At 45.0% G+C, this 20404-nt stretch overlaps 1 long non-coding RNA gene across 1 annotated transcript; it reads right to left on the bottom strand.

Moving 5' to 3' along the window:
• Positions 1 to 8816: 8816 nt before the first annotated feature.
• Positions 8817 to 19818, bottom strand: LOC138779005 (uncharacterized). Its single transcript, XR_011361086.1, has 4 exons — positions 19607 to 19818; positions 9202 to 9223; positions 9015 to 9033; positions 8817 to 8836 (listed from the first exon to the last, which is right to left on the bottom strand). It is a non-coding gene; the product is annotated as an uncharacterized lncRNA (long non-coding RNA).
• Positions 19819 to 20404: the final 586 nt, after the last annotated feature.

Consider the following 20404-nt stretch of genomic DNA (forward strand, 5'->3'; position numbering starts at 1 on the left):
TTGCCCTGGGTGCTGACAACCCATGATGCACCGCTGCCCGGAAATATTGCTTTGTATTTAGCCGATACCTATTTGTTTAATAGTCCAGCTGATACCATCCACTAATGTTTCTCTCAGCTACAGGCACCATCGTACATGATGCGCTGACACTGTGTTGTGTGTGATGGCACACAGAGCTTCTGCATTAACAAACTTTGCCCTGTTTTAGCCCATGATTCCCATACGGTGAATCCGGCAGCTTTACCACAGCGCTGGCTCTGCCTCCGCCTCCATTACACTTGTCCACATGAAGAACCTTACCTCTTCCTACTCGCAGACAGGTACCGGGCTATCTCCCGCCCGCAGACAACACTGAAGGGTGTCATCCAGACCCATTCATTAAAGGTGAAGTCCCAGGACATTAAAATAAACCGAGGGGTGGGGAGTTGCGGAAACATAATAAACCAACTATACTTACCCTGGTCCACCCTAGGGTCCCTGGGTCCATCTAACAGCCGCTGGGTTCTTGCAGCTCTTCCAGTTACAATGTCATGTGCCTGGCTGAGCAAATGCCCCTCAAGCCAGTCAGTGACTGGGGAAGGACACCGCTCAGCCTAGCCGTCAGGTTGCAGCTGGAAGTTCCAGGTACTTGACATGCTTGGATTCCAGGAGAAAATAAAAGACAGGGCACAGCTCAGTTTATTAAGTTCCTGCACCCCTGCCTGCCTTGCTTTTTCGCTTTCATGTGTTTTCCCTTTTAAGTTCAGTCCAGTTAAACTTTTCCTGTAGATTCAGAGAATTTATCTACTGTCTAGAGTGTGTATAGCTCCGTAAGACTTGGAACCCATTATCTATGTCCTAGTTGACTCGACTGACTATTAAAAATCCCTCCTGCCCACATAGGCAATTTTGGATTTTCAGTCACCTGGGAAAGTAGGGTTACGCTTCCTGTAGGCCTGCATTGGCTGCTATAATTAGTGTTAACTAACAGTTGAATTAATACTATGTAACGTACATACACACATACAGATAAAGGTGTCATGTGTCTTAAACAGTCTCCTCCATGGGGCACTGTCCACAAGGGTATTAAAGTGAATGGTCTCTAAGTCCTGATCCTGATGAAATAAAATAATGGAGGTGTTTCTTTGGTGGGCAGATGTGTGGTTTTCTGACTTTGCAATATGTGATAAATATACAAGTCCAAAGCAAAATAAGTGACACCAAAGCAGCAAAATAAAGACATGACACATTGTAATTAGGTGTCAAATGATCATAATTTTATTTTAAATTATATGACACCAAAAAAGACCCCCGACTCACAAAGAGTCACCCTCCAGCACTCAGGCGAGGAAAAACCCCCTGTGGGGGAAACCTCGAGGGAGCCATGGCTGGAGAGTTGCCCCTCCTCTGGGCTTAGAGGGTAACACTAATTAAACATAGTTTCAGAATCAGATAAGGGCAGCACAACCTGAAGAAGGGGGCTCCATCACTGGTTTAGGTTGATCAGGTGCTAATACCAACTCTACCACTGACAGCATAGATGGGTGAGTAGCTTTATCACTCTTGACCCATCTGACACCAATGAATCTTGATGATAAATTCACCTCACTTGCTTCTAGATGTTACTGCTGCCTCCTGTAGACTCTTGTCTCTCACTCTAGGTGTTAAGGGAGTCTCTTCCTCTAGTTACTGATCTTAAAGGGGGGCTTCTCCTCCCCCATATGAGGCAAATAAATCCTCCTGATGTTATGGGCCCTAATTTGCCTCCTGATGTTAAAATGGGTTATCTGGGGAGCTGAAAAGGCATTTCCTTTCCACCATTACCAGCATCTCACTTCCAGTTCTATCACCTCTCATCCCAACATCTTCTGACCTGGCAAAGGTCTGAGACAGTAGATCAGGTACTATGGTGTGATCACCACATGCGGGTGCAACTCACCGCCAGCAGTGGTCAATGTACGCACAATGCTGTGATGACATTGGCAACAGTGTTTGTACATTGACCGCCACTGGTTCCACCCGCATGCGACAATCACAACAAAGTACCTGGCCCACTGTCTCAGGCCGCCTCCGTTTTGCCAGGTAAGAAGGTGCTGGTGTGAGAGGAGACCAAACCAGAAGTGAGATGGCAGCGAGGGAGGAAATGCCTTTTTAGTTACCTGGATAACCCCTTTAAGGGCACCTCCTCCAGACCCTCTAGCTGTTAAAAGAGTGTATTCCTCCTAGTGTTGATGGTAATGGGGGCTCCTCCTTCCCCCGTATGAGGCAAATAAATCCTCCTGATGTTATGGGCCCCTAATTTGCCTCTTGATGTTAAAAAGGGTTATCTGGGGAGCTGAAAAGACATTTCCTTTCCATCATTACCAGCATCTCACTTCCAGTTCGGACTCATCTCATTCCAACATCTTCTGACCTGGCAAAGGTCTGAGACAGTAGATCAGGTACTATGGTGTGATCACCACATGTGGGTGAAACTCACCGCCAGCAGTGGTCAATGTACGCACAATGCTGTGATGACATAGGCAACATTGTTTGTACATTGACCGCCACTGGTTCCACCCGCATGCGACAGTCACAACAAAGTACCTGGCCCACTGTCTCAGGCCGCCTCCGTTTTGCCAGGTAAGAAGGTGCTGATGTGAGAGGAGACCAAACCAGAAGTGAGATGGCGGCGAGGGAGGAAATGCCTTTTTAGTTACCTGGATAACCCCTTTAAGGGCACCTCCTCCAGACCCTCTAGGTGTTAAAAGAGTGTATTCCTCCTAGTGTTGATGGTAATGGGGGCTCCTCCTTCCCCCTGTATGAGGCAAATAAATCCTCCTGATGTTATGGGCCCTAATTTGCCTCCTGATGTTAAAAAGGGTTATCTGGGGAGCTGAAAAGACATTTCCTTTCCATCATTACCAGCATCTCACTTCCAGTTCGGACTCATCTCATTCCAACATCTTCTGACCTGGCAAAGGTCTGAGAGAGTAGATCAGGTACTATGGTGTGATCACCACATGTGGGTGAAACTCACCGCCAGCAGTGGTCAATGTACGCACAATGCTGTGATGACATAGGCAACATTGTTTGTACATTGACCGCCACTGGTTCCACCCGCATGCGACAGTCACAACAAAGTACCTGGCCCACTGTCTCAGGCCGCCTCCGTTTTGCCAGGTAAGAAGGTGTTGGTGTGTGAGGAGACCAAACCAGAAGTGAGATGGCGGCGAGGGAGGAAATGCCTTTTTAGTTACCTGGATAACCCCTTTAAGGGCACCTCCTCCAGACACTCTAGGTGTTCTTAGAGTGTATTCCTCCTATTTCTGATGGAAAATGGGGGCACCTCCTCCCCCCATGTGAGGTAAATGTTTCCTCCTGTTCTTACTGGCGCCTCATTTACCCCTTGATGTTCCGGACGCCTCCTCCTCCAGACAGCTCCAGATGGTCGGGTGTCTTCTCCTCACACTGGCGGCGCGGTGTTATCTAGATAGGATATATAACAAGCCATGTGTTAACAGAATAAAGATATGATGAACATTGTTAATAATCACAGGTTACATATATATATATATATATATATATATATTTATCCTGACTGTATTTTCATATGGAGCGACTATAAATATATATATAGAGAGAGATCTATCTATATATATATATATACATATATATATATATATAGAGAGAGAGAGAGAGAGAGAGAGAGAGAGAGACGGGCTCCATATGAAAATACAGTCAGGATAAAAGTGATCTGAGGTGTGATGGGATTTTGGTTACTCACCTTTACTCCTCCGTGGTGGCGCAGCAGCAGCAGAACAGCGCCCGCAGTCTATAAGGGAAAGAGAAAAACCAGCATGACTTTCCTGAGATCAGACCAGTCAGCAGTGATGGGGAATAGACATTACACTGGAGAGAGGGGACTCAGTGCTATCCTAGTGGGTGTGATACAGGCGGCACCATGTAACTTGTATGTCTGTATTATGTACATGAGGCCTTTCATGGTTATTATATGTGACTGATAATATAATATATAGTGATGACATGAGGATATACAGTGCAGCTATAGAGGTGTGTTATCATGTAAGTGTATCATCCCATATATTTACCTGGATAAGATGGATCTCCTCCTCCTGCTGCTGCTTCTGCCGAGGAGAAATGACCAAGAAATGGAGGGAAATCAATGGTTAGTGTAAGGAAACCAGAATTGCTGAGCACATTATATAGAAACAATATAAAGGAAATGTATTCTTATAGCTGGGCCATCAACTCCTGCAGCTACATGTATTATAGTCAGGTCTAGTTCTATCCTTCCAGCATTTATTACCAGCTCTATTCACTCCTGCAGTAATATAATATTCACCATTACCCACAATAGAAATTAGATCCCACCTCCAAATAGAGCGCCCCCTGTCCTCTCTATACATGATGGTAAATAACAGTTTCTTGTATTCACAATGTTATCAGTTTTGTTTCATTACCTGGGGATCTCCTCGGTCGTCGCCTCTTCCTCCTCGTCCTGCTCTTCTTCTCTGTGTATAGAATGTAAACCATCTCATATATAAATGTATTATTATATCACACATTATATGGTTTATTGTAAAGAAAGTGATTTCAAAGGTAATGGAGTGAGCTGTACATTGCTGTATGCAGTTACCATGATAGTACTATATATGTCGGGAACGGGCAGAAAAAAAAAACATGTATTCACAATACTCCAAGCTTTGTTTCATTACCTGGGGATCTCCTCGGTGATCACTTCGTCCTCTTCTTCCTCTTCTCTGTGTATAGAATGTAAACCATGTCATAAATAAATATATCATTATATTACAGATTATATAGTTTATTGTAAAGAAAGTGATTGCAAAGGTAATGGGTGGAGCTGTACATTGCTGTATGCATTGACCATAGTAGTACTATATATGTCGGGTACGACCAACTAAAGTATGAAGTGTATGGGGACCCTAATGGCTATCTCACAGTGTCAGCAGTTTACAATGTGAATAAATGCTGTTAAAATAAATTGAAAAATATGATGCTATGTCTAACTAGAGCGCCCCCTATCCTGTCGTCCCGCAGCTCCTCTCTCTATACTGGATGATTGAAAAAATAAACATGTATTTACAACACTATAAGCTTTGAGCACTCACCTGGGGATGTCCGCCGCCTCGTCCTCATCCGCGTCTTCGTCAACTTCACTGAATATAGAATATAAACCAGCTTATATTTATACCTATATACAGTTTTTGGGGATATGTGACTACACAGAGTTTTGGGTGAGGAACTCTGATCTCCATGGACTCATATTGTTATCCCACATAATGTAGATGATTTTATCTCTTCTTCATACTTACATGATGGTCTGCAGGTTAGGGTGCCAGGTGCGTAGTGGAAACCGGCCCTTCCTGTAACAGAGAACATAGGTTTGGTTAGGATGATTGTTACTTTCTCCCATTTGAAACTTTCAGAAAATGCTATTTATTGTGACGTCTCAATAAGAACATGAATTCCACTAATGATATTTATTAACCCCTTGTCGTCACTGCCAGTTGTCTCCCTAACAACGTTCCCCTATTTTTAAAATTTGACATGAATAACTTTTTATGGCAGTAACTTTTTTGCATCTAAGTGATTCTGACATTATGTTCCATGACACATCAAGTGTTATGTTAGTGGCAATTATTTTTTTTATTGTAAATAAAAGTTCTAAAATTTCTAGAACACATAAGATTTTAGTTGAAATTCTCTACTTGCCTGATAAATTAATTATTATCGATAATTTACAGAATAGTTACCTTATGTTGGCAAAATGTATTAATCAATCTTTTATTTTGTTTAGAACATTTAAGAACTAATACATTTAGTTGCAGTTTTCCATATTTCTATTAAAATTTTAAAAATATTTTGAAACCACCCTTTTTCTAAACCTAAACCTGCACCCCCCCCTGAGGAAATAAAAATCAAATCAACTTGTGCCAAAATTAATTTAAAATTTTTATTTGTCTTTTCTCATTTTCTATTTTAATAGTTTTTCTTTCTGTAACATAGCAGCCGGTGTTGGCAGAGAACTGCAACTCTATATTTATTCCCTGATTCTGAAGTTTGAGAAATCTGTTAATAGCGTCTCTAGGGCTCCACATGTCTGACACATAGGTCTTAGACACCAAGGAGCACCAAGTGGATTTAGGGGTCCCCCTTTTATTTAGGATATTATGTAGGCCTCATATCAATTTACAGAGGACTTGGGGTGCTAACATATTTTTGTGTGAAAACCTGTTTTTTTTTTTTTTTTGTGTGCATTCTAAGCCACATTTGATCGCTTTTTATTCTATTCTTTTATGGGGTGAAGCAAGTAAAAAACAAACAAAAACAAACTATGATAAAAATGATTTATTTGATGTCATTGCTGTTTTTTGGTGTAGTGTTATTACCTGAACATCCATGGCGCATCCATGACCTTCATCTTCCACCTATTACATGACAAAAAGAATTGCATATTATAAAGGAAATATTAGTCAGTCCTCCAAGTGCTGCATATTGGGGGAGATTTTATGGAAACTGGTAAATTAGAAATCCACTGCCCAGATTTATTAAAACAGATGGTCTGACTATAAAAGCGCTCTTAGCACTTGGTATTTGGGTTCGAATATTTGAAAAATTTGCGTGAAATCTTGGTTAATCTATGTTTAACGTACAATATGTGAGTGCACCTATAAAAAAGTCTTCTTACTTTTCTTATATTAAACCAATGGACATTTTTTAACATATCCAAGGTGACGTTGCTCGGCGTCCCTTCTGTGTACCTGAGTAAGTGTCTTAAAGGCATCAGTCATGAAGATAGAGGAGACTTAGATCATCACTCATTTACTGAGCCTATTACACGCCTCAATAATCGTGCAGCAAGGCCTGTGTATATCTTTGGCGATGTCCATGCAGTCTTTGCCTTTAGTGTAAAACAGCAAAGTATATACATACCGTTCCACACTCCCCGGTGCTTCTGCTCGCTGCCCGGTATCTTCCTGGCTTCTGCTGCTGCTGCTGTCAGGAAGATACCGAGGAGCAGGCAGAAGCACCAGGGAGCGTGGAGCAGAGGCTTGTTGGTTTTAGACGAGACCCCCTACAAACATGTCTTTGTGACTGATGTAACTATAATATTACTGTCACATATATTACTATGAGATACTTACACCCAGTTCTCAAACTCCTCCCTGATCTTTTCATCCCTGTTAGGAATAGAATAGAGAAGATAGTGAAAACCTAACACACATCAGACACATCAGTTTTCTAGGAGAACTTCATCAATAAGAAGACAGTTTAGGCATTCTCGCCATGATCGGTGTCTATAGGGGAAGAATTATAGGGTCACACAAGTTTTATGTTTTAATTTTACATTTAAAGAAAATGCTGCAAAGTTTTCTAGAAAAAACGCAAGCAAAAGCAATCAAAAATGTTCCTTTCAAATCAGCTGGTGCCAGAGATTTGTAATTTACTTCCATTAAAAAATCTCAAATCTTCCATTACTTATCAGCCGCTGTATGTCCTGCAGGAAGTGGTATTCTTTCCAGTCTGTAAAGCTGGTGAGGTTTTCTATGGGGATTTGCTGCTTCTCTGGACAGTTCCCGTCCCAGACAGAGGTGGTATCAGAGAGCACTGTGTCAGACAGGAAAGAATACACCACTTCCTGCAGGACATACAGCAGCTGATACCTACTTGAAGAGTTTATTTAATTGAAGTAAATTACTAATCCTTTAAAAAAAAAAACTAATAACTTAAAAGAACACTAATTTTTGTAGGCTTGTTGTTACTGGCCTCTCTCCCTGTCAATCATTCTGCCGAGCACGCTGACAGGCAGACAGCGGTGACCAGATATGGGTACCCAGATGACTACCTCCCCGTCTCTGCCTGCTGCGCGCTCTAGTAGTAAAACCTCTTTTTCTCCGATATACAGCTTCTGCTGCAGCCACGGCCGGTACTTGCCCAGGCTGCTCAGGAGCTGTATACAGTGCTCCAGGGAACCATATCAGCCCAATTGTACTGATTGGTTCCCTTTAAGACGAGACCACCCTGCAAACATGTCTTTGTGACTGATATAACTATTATATTATTATATTTTACTATGAGATACTTACTCTGAATCCTCTTCCTCCTCCTCCTCGGGGCCTTCATCGCTCCTGTTAGTGATAGAATAGAGAAGATAGTGAGAACCTAACACACATTACAGGCAGCAGTTTTCTGGCAGAACTTTATCAATAAGAAGACAGTTTATATAGAGGCATCCTGGCGCTTATCGGTGTCTATAGGGGAGGAATTATAGGGTCACACAAGTTTTACATTTTTAGTTTTACATTTAAACTAAATGCTACAAAGTTTGGTAAAAAAAAGCAAATAATGTGGAATTAAAGGGGTAGTTCAGCAAACATTTTTTTTCTTTCAAATAAACTGGTGCCAGAGATTTGTAATTTACTTCCATTAAAAATCTCAAGTCTTCCAGTACTTATCAGCTGCTGTATGTCCAGCATGAAGTGGTGTATTCTTTCCAGTCTGGTGAGCAGGAGAGGTTTTCTATGGGGATTTGCTGCTTCTCTGGACAGTTCCTGTCACAGATAGAGGTGGCATCAGAGAGCAATGTGTCAGACTGGAAAGAATACACCACCTCCTGCAGGGCATACAACAGCTGATATGTACTGGAGCTTTTTTTTTAATAGAAGTAAAATACAAATTTCTGGCACTTTTTTGCTGAACTATTCCATTAAAAAAAAAACTTTGAATAGTAAACAAGTCTTTGTGACTGATATAACTATTATATTATTATATTTTACTATGAGATACTTACTCCGAAACCTCCATCTCCTCCTCCTCAGGGTCTTCCTCGCTGCTGTTAGGGATAGAATAGAGAAGATAGTGAAAACCTAACACACATTACAGACATTAGTTTTCTGGCAGAACTTTATCAATAAGAAAGTTTATACAGAGGCATCCTGGCGCTGATCGGTGTCTATAGGGGAGGAATTATAGGGTCACACAAGTTACATTTTCAGTAAAGATTTACTAACCTGGAATCCGATCCTCCATCTGAAGAAAAAAAAATAGAAAAGTGTTAGTTTTCAATATGTCTTTAAACCTCATGATGTAACTTTCACAATGTTTCACAGCAATGGGGTAGGGGACTGGTGTCATATATGTGATGAGATGTTAGACATGATATCTATGAAGGTGATGTTATAAAGAGGTAAAACTCACCCTCGACGTCATCCTGTGCAGCCTGAAATAGGAAATATAGAGAGTAAGCAGAGGACATTGGTATATTGATGAGCATGAAGCGTCCGTGTACATCTGAGCTATGTGCTTGTTGTCTGCTATGGCCATAGAAATAATTGATATCTCAATTATATCCTGCCGTTCTCATTGACTTCAATGCTGTTTTCAATGCAACAATGGCCATTGTTCGTACAATGTGTGAACATGGCCTAAAAGTGTAAAATAATAAAGCATATTATTTTCTTTACACATTCATCAGCCGTCGGCCGTGCATCATTATAACACGTAGCAATGTGCAGTCGCCGGTCAATGTTTTTAGGTTAGGACCAAAAGAAACAATCAGTCCATGATTATTGTCATCAGCTGATTGCAGCTGCCCCTCCACGCCGCAGGGCTCTCCTCTGCCAGTCTCCCTGACCTCCCAGTACCTGTCCCCAGGCCGCCCGCCACCCTTCTTGAGCCCCATCTGGCGTTGGTCTGGCATAGCATACACTGGCCACGACTGCTGCTTCTCCCCTACAGGGTTCACCTCCACCGACCTCCTGGGACCTGTCACCAGGCACCTGCCGTCCTCTTCCAATGCCCGCTGCGGTTCCAAATTCAAGTAGCACCACCAAGTAGCCAGCGCTACTGCCTCTCTCTCTTTGCTGTGGCTGCGGGGAACACCTGTTTAGAGTGGGGATTACCCTGAGGGGTAATCCCCTGTTCCCCTGCAACAGAGGCAGAGAGAGAGGCAATAGCTATCTCTGTTTAATTTTGGTGTCGCTACTTGATTTTGGCACCACAGCAGGCATTGGAGGAGGATGGCAGGAGCTTGGTGAGAGGTCCAAGGAGGTCAGGAAGGCCAGTGGAGGTGAGTCCTGTCGAAGTGAAGCTGCGGCCAGTATATGCTCCATCAGGCGGCTGCCGGACCAGAGAGCGGGGATGGGGCTCAAGAAGGGTGGTGGGCGGCCTGGGTATCAGGATGTCGGGGAGACTGGTGGAGAAGAGCCTTGTGGCGGCAAGAGGCAGCTGTAGCAGCTTGGGGAATGTCGCCAGTGTCCGAACCAGCTAGCGGGGTCGGTGGGGACTCCAGCAGTGTAGGCGGCAGCCTGGGGACAGGTCCAGGGGCTGGAGGAGCTGTTCCCCGCAGCAGGAAGAAGCATAGGCAGCGCGCCAAGTTCAAATAGCCGCCCGCTCTTGCATCTCTCTATGCCTCCGCTGCGGGGAACAACAATTTAGACTATTTCTCCTTTTAATAAAGAAAATGATCAGGCGATGACAATGTTGATCGCTGATGATCGTGTCTTTTGATCCTGATCTAAAATCATTGGCTGCGACTACGCACCGCTATATGTAAAAACCATGCCTCCTCCCAAACTCGCAGCCCTTCCTAACCGCCCATCAGACGAGCGGGGGGATATGGCAGGCATACGCCTGGGAGAAGAAGCAAATCTGCGCCTTCTCCCTGGCATACGCCCCGGCCACAGCCTTGATAAAGTTTTCCCTCTGGGTTGATACCTTTCAAACCACAAGAGATATTGCAGATATGGTTGTACCAATCGATTTCTGAGACAAGTGTAGTCATCTTTAATGTACTACATGACCATCTGGATTGTGGCTTCCAAGATGGCAGCCATGTTCCAGACATGCAGTAATATCTCGGTTCCCGAACCACATCTTTGGTATGTTTGTCTTGGTTTGCCTTTTTTTATATGCTACATGACCACCTTTGCACTGGAAAAATTTGCCCTTGATCCAATATGGCGGCCATTAAAATGGAGGCATATCAATAAAAAGTAGAAACTCCCAAAACCTGCGCCAAGGTAAATCAGTGATCAGTGATTTCAGATAATTGTATTAAAATCCCCATCCAATACACATTGGGGGTAATATACCATCATATTTGTGTCACGTTGTTAGATATAAAACTCATATATGCTGTATAATCTATTTCTGGTATAATTTGTGTATTTACTCATCACTTTTGTGGGGGGTGGGGGCGTTGTAGGTGAAAAATGCGGACAATGATCCAACAAATCAGTGTAAGCTTTTATCCAGTTGTCAGCACAAGACGTAGGGGGTTATGTGGCTTATGCAGAATTAGAAAAATACTGCTGATTTTTTTTAAGAACAGCGACATGCGTATCCTCAGGTTTTATGTGGTATTACAACTCAGTTTTATTCACATCACTAGTAAATGTGCCGCAGTACCACAGAAAAACTGAGGACAATAGTGGCACTGTTTATGGATGGGGGCAGCTATGACCCAGATTTATCAAAATGTGGAAGGTTATGTTCACACACAGTTAAAAAAAAGTGGTTGTTTAACACGGCCATTGTTGAGTCTTGTCATAAAAAATACATTGTGTGAACATAGCCTAAAACTGAAACTGTTGTCAGCTGCCCACAGCAACCAATCACAGCTCAGCTTTCCAGAGAATCTGTCAGGTCCATACCAGGTACAGAGCTGCAGACACAGGCAGATAGGTAATAGAGAGTGAATACAAGGGAAGCCTTTGTCTTTGCTGATGGCCATTTGTACAGTTATAAAATTGTATTTTATATGTACTCAGTCATTTATTTCCCTAATCTTCACATATATACAGACAAATAGGCCGACCTGACTTTATAGTATACCAGGAGAAAACATTGTATTATTGGTAATATATAACTTTTTTTAAATATAGATAAAAAACTAATCAAGAACAGTGTGTGCTCACCTCCACAGCAAAACCAAACCACAAAAACTATATACAGATAGGCCACAGTACCATCATGCATCACTCAGTCAGGTGCGATAATACACATAGAGGCAACATAGTAGCTGCAAACAATGTATGATAGCAAATGCAAGATCAACCAATAAACAAGCAGGTGTGAACACGATGGGATGCACGCCAGTATAGATAGGTACAGCAGCTATTAACCCTGTTACGTCCTGAGCATGGTGCACCAATCTACCCCTGCTCACTCAGGGAATCATCAGAGTAGACGCCCTTATAATGGCGGCTCCTGCCCTGTGCTATCCCTACTCCCAGACCCTACGCTTACCCTTATGCTGCTCCCTACACAGCGTTTCATCTACAAAGCACTCGACAGGGGAGGATGATAGATCCCAGGTATAGCACTGCATCGGAGTCCAGTACAGTGTGCGTCCGGCCTCAGTAAACGTGGCACATCACAGCAGTGGCCGGAGTGCCTGGAGGGCGCCAATAGCCTGATCTGTGGCTGTGTGACACAACTACATCAGGCTATTAGCACCTTCCAGGCACTCCGGCCACTGCTGTGATGTGCCACGTTTATTGAAGCCAGACGCACACTGTACTGAACCCCGGTGCAGTGCTATACCCGGGATCATCATCCTCCCCTGACGAGTCCTTTGTACATGAAATGCTGCGTAGGGAGCAGCATAAGGGTAAGTGTAGGGTCTGGGAGTAGGGACAGCACAGGGCAGGAGACGCCATTATGAAGGCGTCTACTCCGATGGTTCCCTCAGTGAGGAGGGGTAGATTGGTGCAGCATGCTCAGGGCTTAACAGGGTTAATAGCTCCTGTACCTATCTACACTGGCATGCATCCCATCCCGTTTACACCTGCTTGTTATTTGGTTGATGTTGCATTTGCTTTCATACATTGTTTGCAGCTACTATGTTGCTACTATTTGTATTATTGACAGTGTACAATTAAATTACATTGTATGGAATCACTGCTGTTATGTATACACTACGGCCGGGGTTGTCTGCGTCTAAAAAAAATAATTGACGGGTCTATTTTGTGCGGCCGCTATTCAGTGAACAGCGGCTGCACAAGATAGCCTGTTATTACAATGTAAAGGACTATGGGCACACCCAAATGTGCCCGCATTCGAATTAAAATGAAGAGATGTTCACCTGCCCGATACTACAGTATTGGCCTTGTGAACATCTGAGACATGGGTTGTTGTTTGAAACATTAAACACCGGCTGTGTCAAATAACGGCTGATGTTTATGCCATGTGTGAACATGGCCTTAAGCTGGATTTCCAAAAAGTATCCAAAAAACAAAAATTACTGCATGATGTTATTTTGGCGAAAAAAAGATCTAGACTGTCTGCACCTACCCCGCATATCGCATCCAGCACTTTCCTCCCCCCGCTGCCAACCTCACTCATAACCAGACTCCGGCCCAGCAGGGAGAGCGCTGCAGCATTTAACACAGAAGATCCCCCCGCAGCAGCCGGACTCTGAGGAAGAAGATCAGTGGAAGAAGCAGGAGAGACACACAGAGGCCACCAGAGAGCAGTTACGGACCCTGCGCTGCTCCCTGCCCCTCCTCCAACACAGCTGCCTGTAAAACTACCTCTCCCAGCCCTTTTGCTAAAACTACCCCCAGCCCTACTACTGCCACTCCCCCCAGTCCTACTGCTGTGACTATCCCCAACCCCTCTACTGCCACTTCCCCCAGCCTTACAGCTACTACTATCCCCAGCCCTATTACTGCCACTACCCCCAGCCACGGCCGGCCTTAGGGTAAATGGCTCCCTTTGCGAAACCTTTTTTGCAGCTTTTTGAGGTAACATAAAGCTCCTTCAGCCTCCCACCCCTCCAGACAACAACCATCACCCGACCCCCGCCATACACACAACTACCCCCCAGCCTTTCACACAACTACCAACCCCAGCCCCCAGCAACTACAACCCCCAGCCCCCTACACAACTACCACCCACAGCCCCCCCACACACTACAGCCCCCCCACAACTACTATCCCCAGCCCCCCAAACAACTACAGCTCCCCACACAACTACCAACCCCAGCCCCCAGCAACTACAACCCCCAGCCCTCCACACAACTACCACCGCCAGCCCCCCCACACAACTACTATTCCCCAGCTCCCCACACACACACAGATACCACCCCCAGCCCCCCAAACAACTACAGCTCCCCACACAACTACCAACCCGAGCCCCCAAAACACCTACAGCCCAAGACACACCTACCACCCTCATCCCTCAACACAACTACCACCCCAGCTCCCCTCACAACTACCACCTCCAGCCCCCCAAACGACTACAGCTCCCCACACAACTACCAAACCCAGCCCCCAAAACCCAAAACACCTACAGCCCCCCACACAACTACCACCCCCATCCCCAAGACAGTGTCAGATGGATTCAGTTGCAGTCCCGGAGCAAGCGCACAGGTCGCACACCCCAAAGGCTAGCCCTACCCTCAGCCCTACTGCTGCCACTACCCCCAGCCCTACTGCTACTACTACCCTGAGCCCTACAGCTACTTCTCCCCCCAGCCTTACTGCTGCTACTACTACCTCAAGCCCTACAGCTAGTACTACCCCGAGCCCTATAGCTACTACTACCCCACCCTTACTGCTACTACTACCCGAAGCCCTACTGCTACTACTAACCCCAGCCCTACTGCTACTATTACCTCTAGCCCTACTGCTATTACTACTTCTAGCCCTACTGCTACTACTACCCGAAGCCCTACTGCTACTACTAACCCCAGCCCTACTGCTACTATTACCTCTAGCCCTACTGCTATTACTACTTCTAGCCCTACTGCTACTACTACATCCAGCCCTTCTGCTACTACTACCTCTAGCCCTACTGCTACTACTACCCCCAGCCCTTCTGCTACTACTACCTCTAGCCTTACTGCTATTACTACTTCTAGCCCTACTGCTACTACTATAGCCAGCCCTACTGCTACTACTATCCCCAGCCGTACAGCTACTACTTCCCTAAGTCCTACTGCTGCTATTACTCTCAGCCCTACAGCTACTACTACCCCTAGCTCCCCAAAATAGTAACAAGTACAGGTTCTTCATATATAGAAAAAAGAAGATGTGCAGGGAACTCACCGTAAAAAGATGTGCATGGCACTCACCATAAAACCGTAAAAGGTGCTCACTACTATCTACATCCTCCTACCCTGCACCCTACAGCTACTTTACTTTTATTTAATCCATGTTAAAAATCCATTACAAGGGATAATCACGGCAGGAATGCTAGCACCAGGCGTCTGGAGAAGCATACTGACGTACTCGAAACAGCTGTCACGCTGCCGCATGGTGCTGGCGTTCCTGACATCTTTATACCGTGAAATGGATTTTTAACATGGATTAAATAAAAGTCAAGTTTTACATTGAGTGCCCTGCACATCTTATTTTTTCTATATATGAAGTAAGGGGGGAGAGAACACTCTGCTGGTACTTTTATGAACTCAATTTTGCACATATTGGACTGATCTCTATAGGCGATAGTGCCAATCATTGTCTCTATCACATTGGACACCCAGCCCTACAGCTACTACTGCCCCCAGCTCTATAGCTACTACTACCCCCAGCTGTATAGCTACTACTACCCCACTCCTTCAGCTACCACTACCCCCAGCCCTACTGCTGCCACTACCCCCAGCCCTAAAGCTACCACTATCCCCAGCCATACAGCTACTAATTCCCCCAGCCCTACTGCTGCTATTACTGCAAGTCCTACTGCTACTACTACCCCCAGCCCTACAGCTACCACTACTGCCAGCCCTACAACTACTACTACCCCCAGCCCTACAGCTACTACTACCCCCAGCCCTACAGCTACTACTACCCCCAGCCCTACAGCTACTACTACCTCCAGCCCTACAGCTACTACTACCCCCAGCCCTACAGCTACTACTACCTCCAGCCCTACAGCTACTACTACCCCCAGCCCTACTGCTGCTATTACTCCCAGCCTTACTGGTACTACCCCAAGCCCTACTGCTCTTACTACCTGCAGTTCTACAGCTACTACTACCCCCAGCCCTAGTGCTACTACTATTCCTGGTGGATGGAACCAGTTGGGAGTAAATGATAGGGTATTAATATGACATTGGAGAGGAATTGGACAGGGCAGGGGTCATACTTATTAGGGAATTTGTACCCCAACCGGTCTCTGAGCGTGAAGGGTTGTTCGGTTCACCTGACATAGGGCCTATTAGAGACAAAGGTGCTCACTACATCCTCCTACCCTGCACATTTGGGATGAGCAGACTACCATTGATCTACAAACAGTATACATTTGGTAAGATCGTTCTATAATTTAGCATATACATGATACCTTTAAACCCTTAAAGGTATCATGTATATGCTTAAAGAGAACCAATCATGGACGAAAGTTAAAAAATTTTTATTCCCTAATTAGATGTAAATCATCATTTTATTGACATTTGTAAATATAATTCATTATTTTTATTGCCACGTTTTTTAATTATTCACTTTTTACTTTCCTGTCTCGAGCCGGCTCTTTTCAAAAGAGCCGGCGCGAGACAGGAAACTCCCGTCATGCAGAGCGGCAGGAAAGGTTCCCATGATCCTTTGCCCGCCGCTCCGTTAATACACAGTGATCTCGCGCTATACAGCGCAAGATCGCTGTGTATTTTCTAGTCCCTCTTCTCTAATCTATTTATGAAGATACAGACTAACTCTGCAGTCTGTATCTTTATACTTTACCTATCCTCTTCTTCGGTGCAGCAAGGCCGGCGCGCCATCTTGATTACGTCACTTGCGTTCCAGCGGTGGAACGCAAGGCCCGTAATCAAGATGGCGGCGCCCGGCCGTGCGGCACTGAAGCAGAGGATAGGTAAAGTATAAAGATACAGACTGCAAATACAGTCTGTATCTTCATGAAGTCTATCTATGAAGATACAGACTGCCTTTGCAGTCTGTATCTTTATACTTTACCCGATTCTCTGTTCCCTGGCTGTTCCGGCGGCGGCGCCATCTTGATGACGTCACGCTGGAACGCACCGCTGGAACGCAAGTGACGTCATCAAGATGGCGGCGCCCACCGGAACAGCCAGGGAACAGAGGATCAGGTAAAGTATAAAGATACAGACTGCAAATGCAGTCTGTATCTTCATGAATAGACTTAGGGAGAGATATACTTTCATAATAGGGACAGTTACATTTAGGTGATTGGTTCTCTTTAGGTATAGAACGATCTTACCAAATGTATCATGTATATGCTAAAGTATAGAACGATCTTACCAAATGTTCAAACGCACCAGATTGCAGCAGATTTCATGGTACTGTCATTTTGTATGTCATTCTCCTGCCAGTATGTTCCGCCCCCCTTAACCCACCGCTACCTAGTGAATACTTTATCTGTCCGCAGTCCGGCCTGCTTCTGTGGCTCACGGCTCCCTGACGTATCGCTTAGCTGCGGCGGGACAGAGCACTGATTGGCTGAGCGGGATGTCAGGGAGCCGGAAGCCACAGAAACAACCCAAATTGCGAACGGGTAAAGTATTCACCGAGTAGCGGTCGATTGGGCGTTCGGCGGAGTTAGGGGGGATTTCAGTACCGTGAAATCCGCAGCGATCTGGTGCGTGTGAACCCACCCAAACGATGTTTTACAGTCTGTGTCCCTCCTTTGTGGTTATAACAGGATTTATGGTGTCTGTAATGTTGTGTCCGCACTGCACATGTGTCAGTCTAGTCTTACAGTATAGCAGCTATCTGACAGTAAATGTATGTTACACCTAAGAACAAATCAGAGTACAGTCTACTTCATAAATATACATAACATTTATTTTTATTTTTGTAAAGGAGAACTCAGTAGTCATGCAAAAAATAACATTTATTCTTACATCTGTAGGATGTGCTTAATTATTTTTAAACCCTCCCCCCCCTGCAGCCCCCATACACCTGCATCGATTTATTCAAAAACGTATCTACTTCCTGTTTCGGTGGCATCTTCATTTTCTCACCACTCACAGCGCTGTGTCTGTCGGCCGCTATGGAGGATGGCCGGGCTGCTGTGTCTGTCGGCCATTATGGAGGATGGCCGGCTGCTGTCTCTTTGTCGGCCGCTATGGAGGATGGCCGGGCTGCTCTGTCTGTCGGCTGTTGTGGAGAATGGCCGGGCTGCTGTGTCTGTCAGCCGCTATGGAGGATGGCCGGGCTGCTCTGTCTGCTGGCCGCTACGGAGGATGGCCGGGCTGCTCTGTCTGTCAGCCACTATGGAGGATGGCCGGGCTGCTCTGTCTATCGGCCACTATGGAGGATGGCCGGCTGCTGTGTCTATCGGCCACTGTGCTGATGACATTGTCCCGGCTCTACAGGCAGACGGGGAAGCCTATACTGAATAATAAGCCTATAATGAATCATCCCACATTACAGCATGGAGGAGATGCTGTGGTTGGGGGAGTATTCCACTACAGGCTTCCCCATCTGCCCGTATAGCCAGGACAATGTATTGCAATTCCACATCCCCCCCCCCCCCCCCCGCCCCGCGCGTGTCTTTCAGCAGCTCTTTAATGTGTGGGTGCGTGGGATTTCACTGTGCAAGAGAAGTGGCGGCTCCGGTCATCCTCAGGGCCCCAGCATCTCCGTGGCGCCGTAATACGGGGGGGATTCCACTCCAGGCCTCCTTGTCTGCCTGTAGAGCCCATAGAGGGACAATGTGCAGCAGCACCCCCCTTGCTTACCAGCATCTCAGCGTCTCTGTAATGTGTTAGGAGAATTTCACTCCAGGCTTCCCCGTCACCCCCTATGTCACTTTCCATCTACTGTGGCCCCCAGCTGTTTCACAACTACAACTACCATTATGTCCTGGTGACATTACATGATGGGAGTTGTAGTTAGGTAACTTGGAAAGCTCCAGGTTGCAGAACTACAATTCCCATCTTGTACTGTCACCACAACATGAGAATGGGGCTTGTAGTTATGCAAACATGAGAGCTCCAAGTTGAAGAACTACAACTACCATGATTATGTTGTGGGGACTATACTTTATGGGAGTTGTAGTTTTACAGCTTGGAGATCTCCTGTTTGCATAACTAAAACTCCCATCTTGTACCATATATTATTATTATTATTATTATTATTATAATTATTTTATTTATTTAACATGACAGATCACACAGTAGATCCTGATCCAGTGATAGCATTGTCACATATTACTGCACATCTGGATAAAGTCTTAGGCCAGGCCCATGTATGTGTGCTATGTGATTTCCCTCTCTACCTTATAGGAGTATATTCTTTCCTATGTCCGCAGAGGTGCTGGAGATCACATAACACACACAGTGCATGAGCCCGGCCATAGACCACAGCCACCACCCAGCAGTTATCATGGCCAACTAAGCCCCGCCCCCTGCAGGCAAGATGGCAAAATGGCAGTTGGGAAATGGCTGAACATGGGGAATAAGTAACAGAGTGTGAGGTATTTATAGCTCCCCATTCTACACATCTCCTCCCATCACCACTGTCTCCTATGGGGGGGGGGGGCACCTATGTGGTCATGTGATTAGGGAGAAGTATCTACAGGTACAGATACTCCTGGACAGGACATCCCACTATGTACACAACCCCATCTCTATACAACCCTATCTGCTATACCCTGCTATACTGAATGGGGAATTCTTACTCACATGTTGCTCGAAGACAACTGGAACGTCCTTTTCCTCTACGGACTGCTCCACGTCCATCTTCGGCTCCTCTTCCATTTCTACAAATCGCCTCCTGTCTCCAATCTCTCGCAGAAATCGCCTGTGTGTGTGAAAAAATTAAAGATTACATGGAGAAAACTGATTGAAAAATAGAAAATAGCAAAAAATACCAGGAGCCAATGGATGTGCGTACTTACGCTCCAACTCCTAATAAAGCTCTGAAGGGTCCAGTAGCTGTTCTATTATGATGTCATATTTCTTTTGTTTTGTTTTTTTAAATAAACTTTATTTAAACATCTTGATACAAACACTTGTACTAACCATATAATGCAATATCACTGATATAAACATTACATAAATAATGAACAATTGGCCATTGGCGGAAATTTCTTGTTTGGAAGAATAAGATCTTGGTCTATGCGCTCGGCTGCAGTATTTTAATATGGTTTATACTGATACTTGATAATGTTGCTCAAACAAAAAAACATTTAGCAAAAGGTTTCAGCCCCTTCCTATAAGAATATTTTTCCCTATATAATTACAATTTTATTAATAGTTTTATATAAGGGTAATAAGTGATTATTATTACATATCTGCCGCTACTTTCCTGCCTGCTCTGCCTGTGTAAGCCTCAGGTCTCTTTTGGGGTTTAGTGTTTACGTTCATCTTGACTATTGTGCAGGGCCGTCTTACCCATTGGGCAGGGTAGGCGGCTGCCCGGGGGCCCTAGCATCATAGGGGGCCCCTGCCCTCTGTGACCTGTATTTTTCGCTTTATAAG

The sequence above is a fragment of the Dendropsophus ebraccatus genome, unplaced genomic scaffold (genome assembly GCF_027789765.1).
Source record: "Dendropsophus ebraccatus isolate aDenEbr1 unplaced genomic scaffold, aDenEbr1.pat pat_scaffold_702_ctg1, whole genome shotgun sequence".
NCBI classification, from domain to species: domain Eukaryota; kingdom Metazoa; phylum Chordata; class Amphibia; order Anura; family Hylidae; genus Dendropsophus; species Dendropsophus ebraccatus.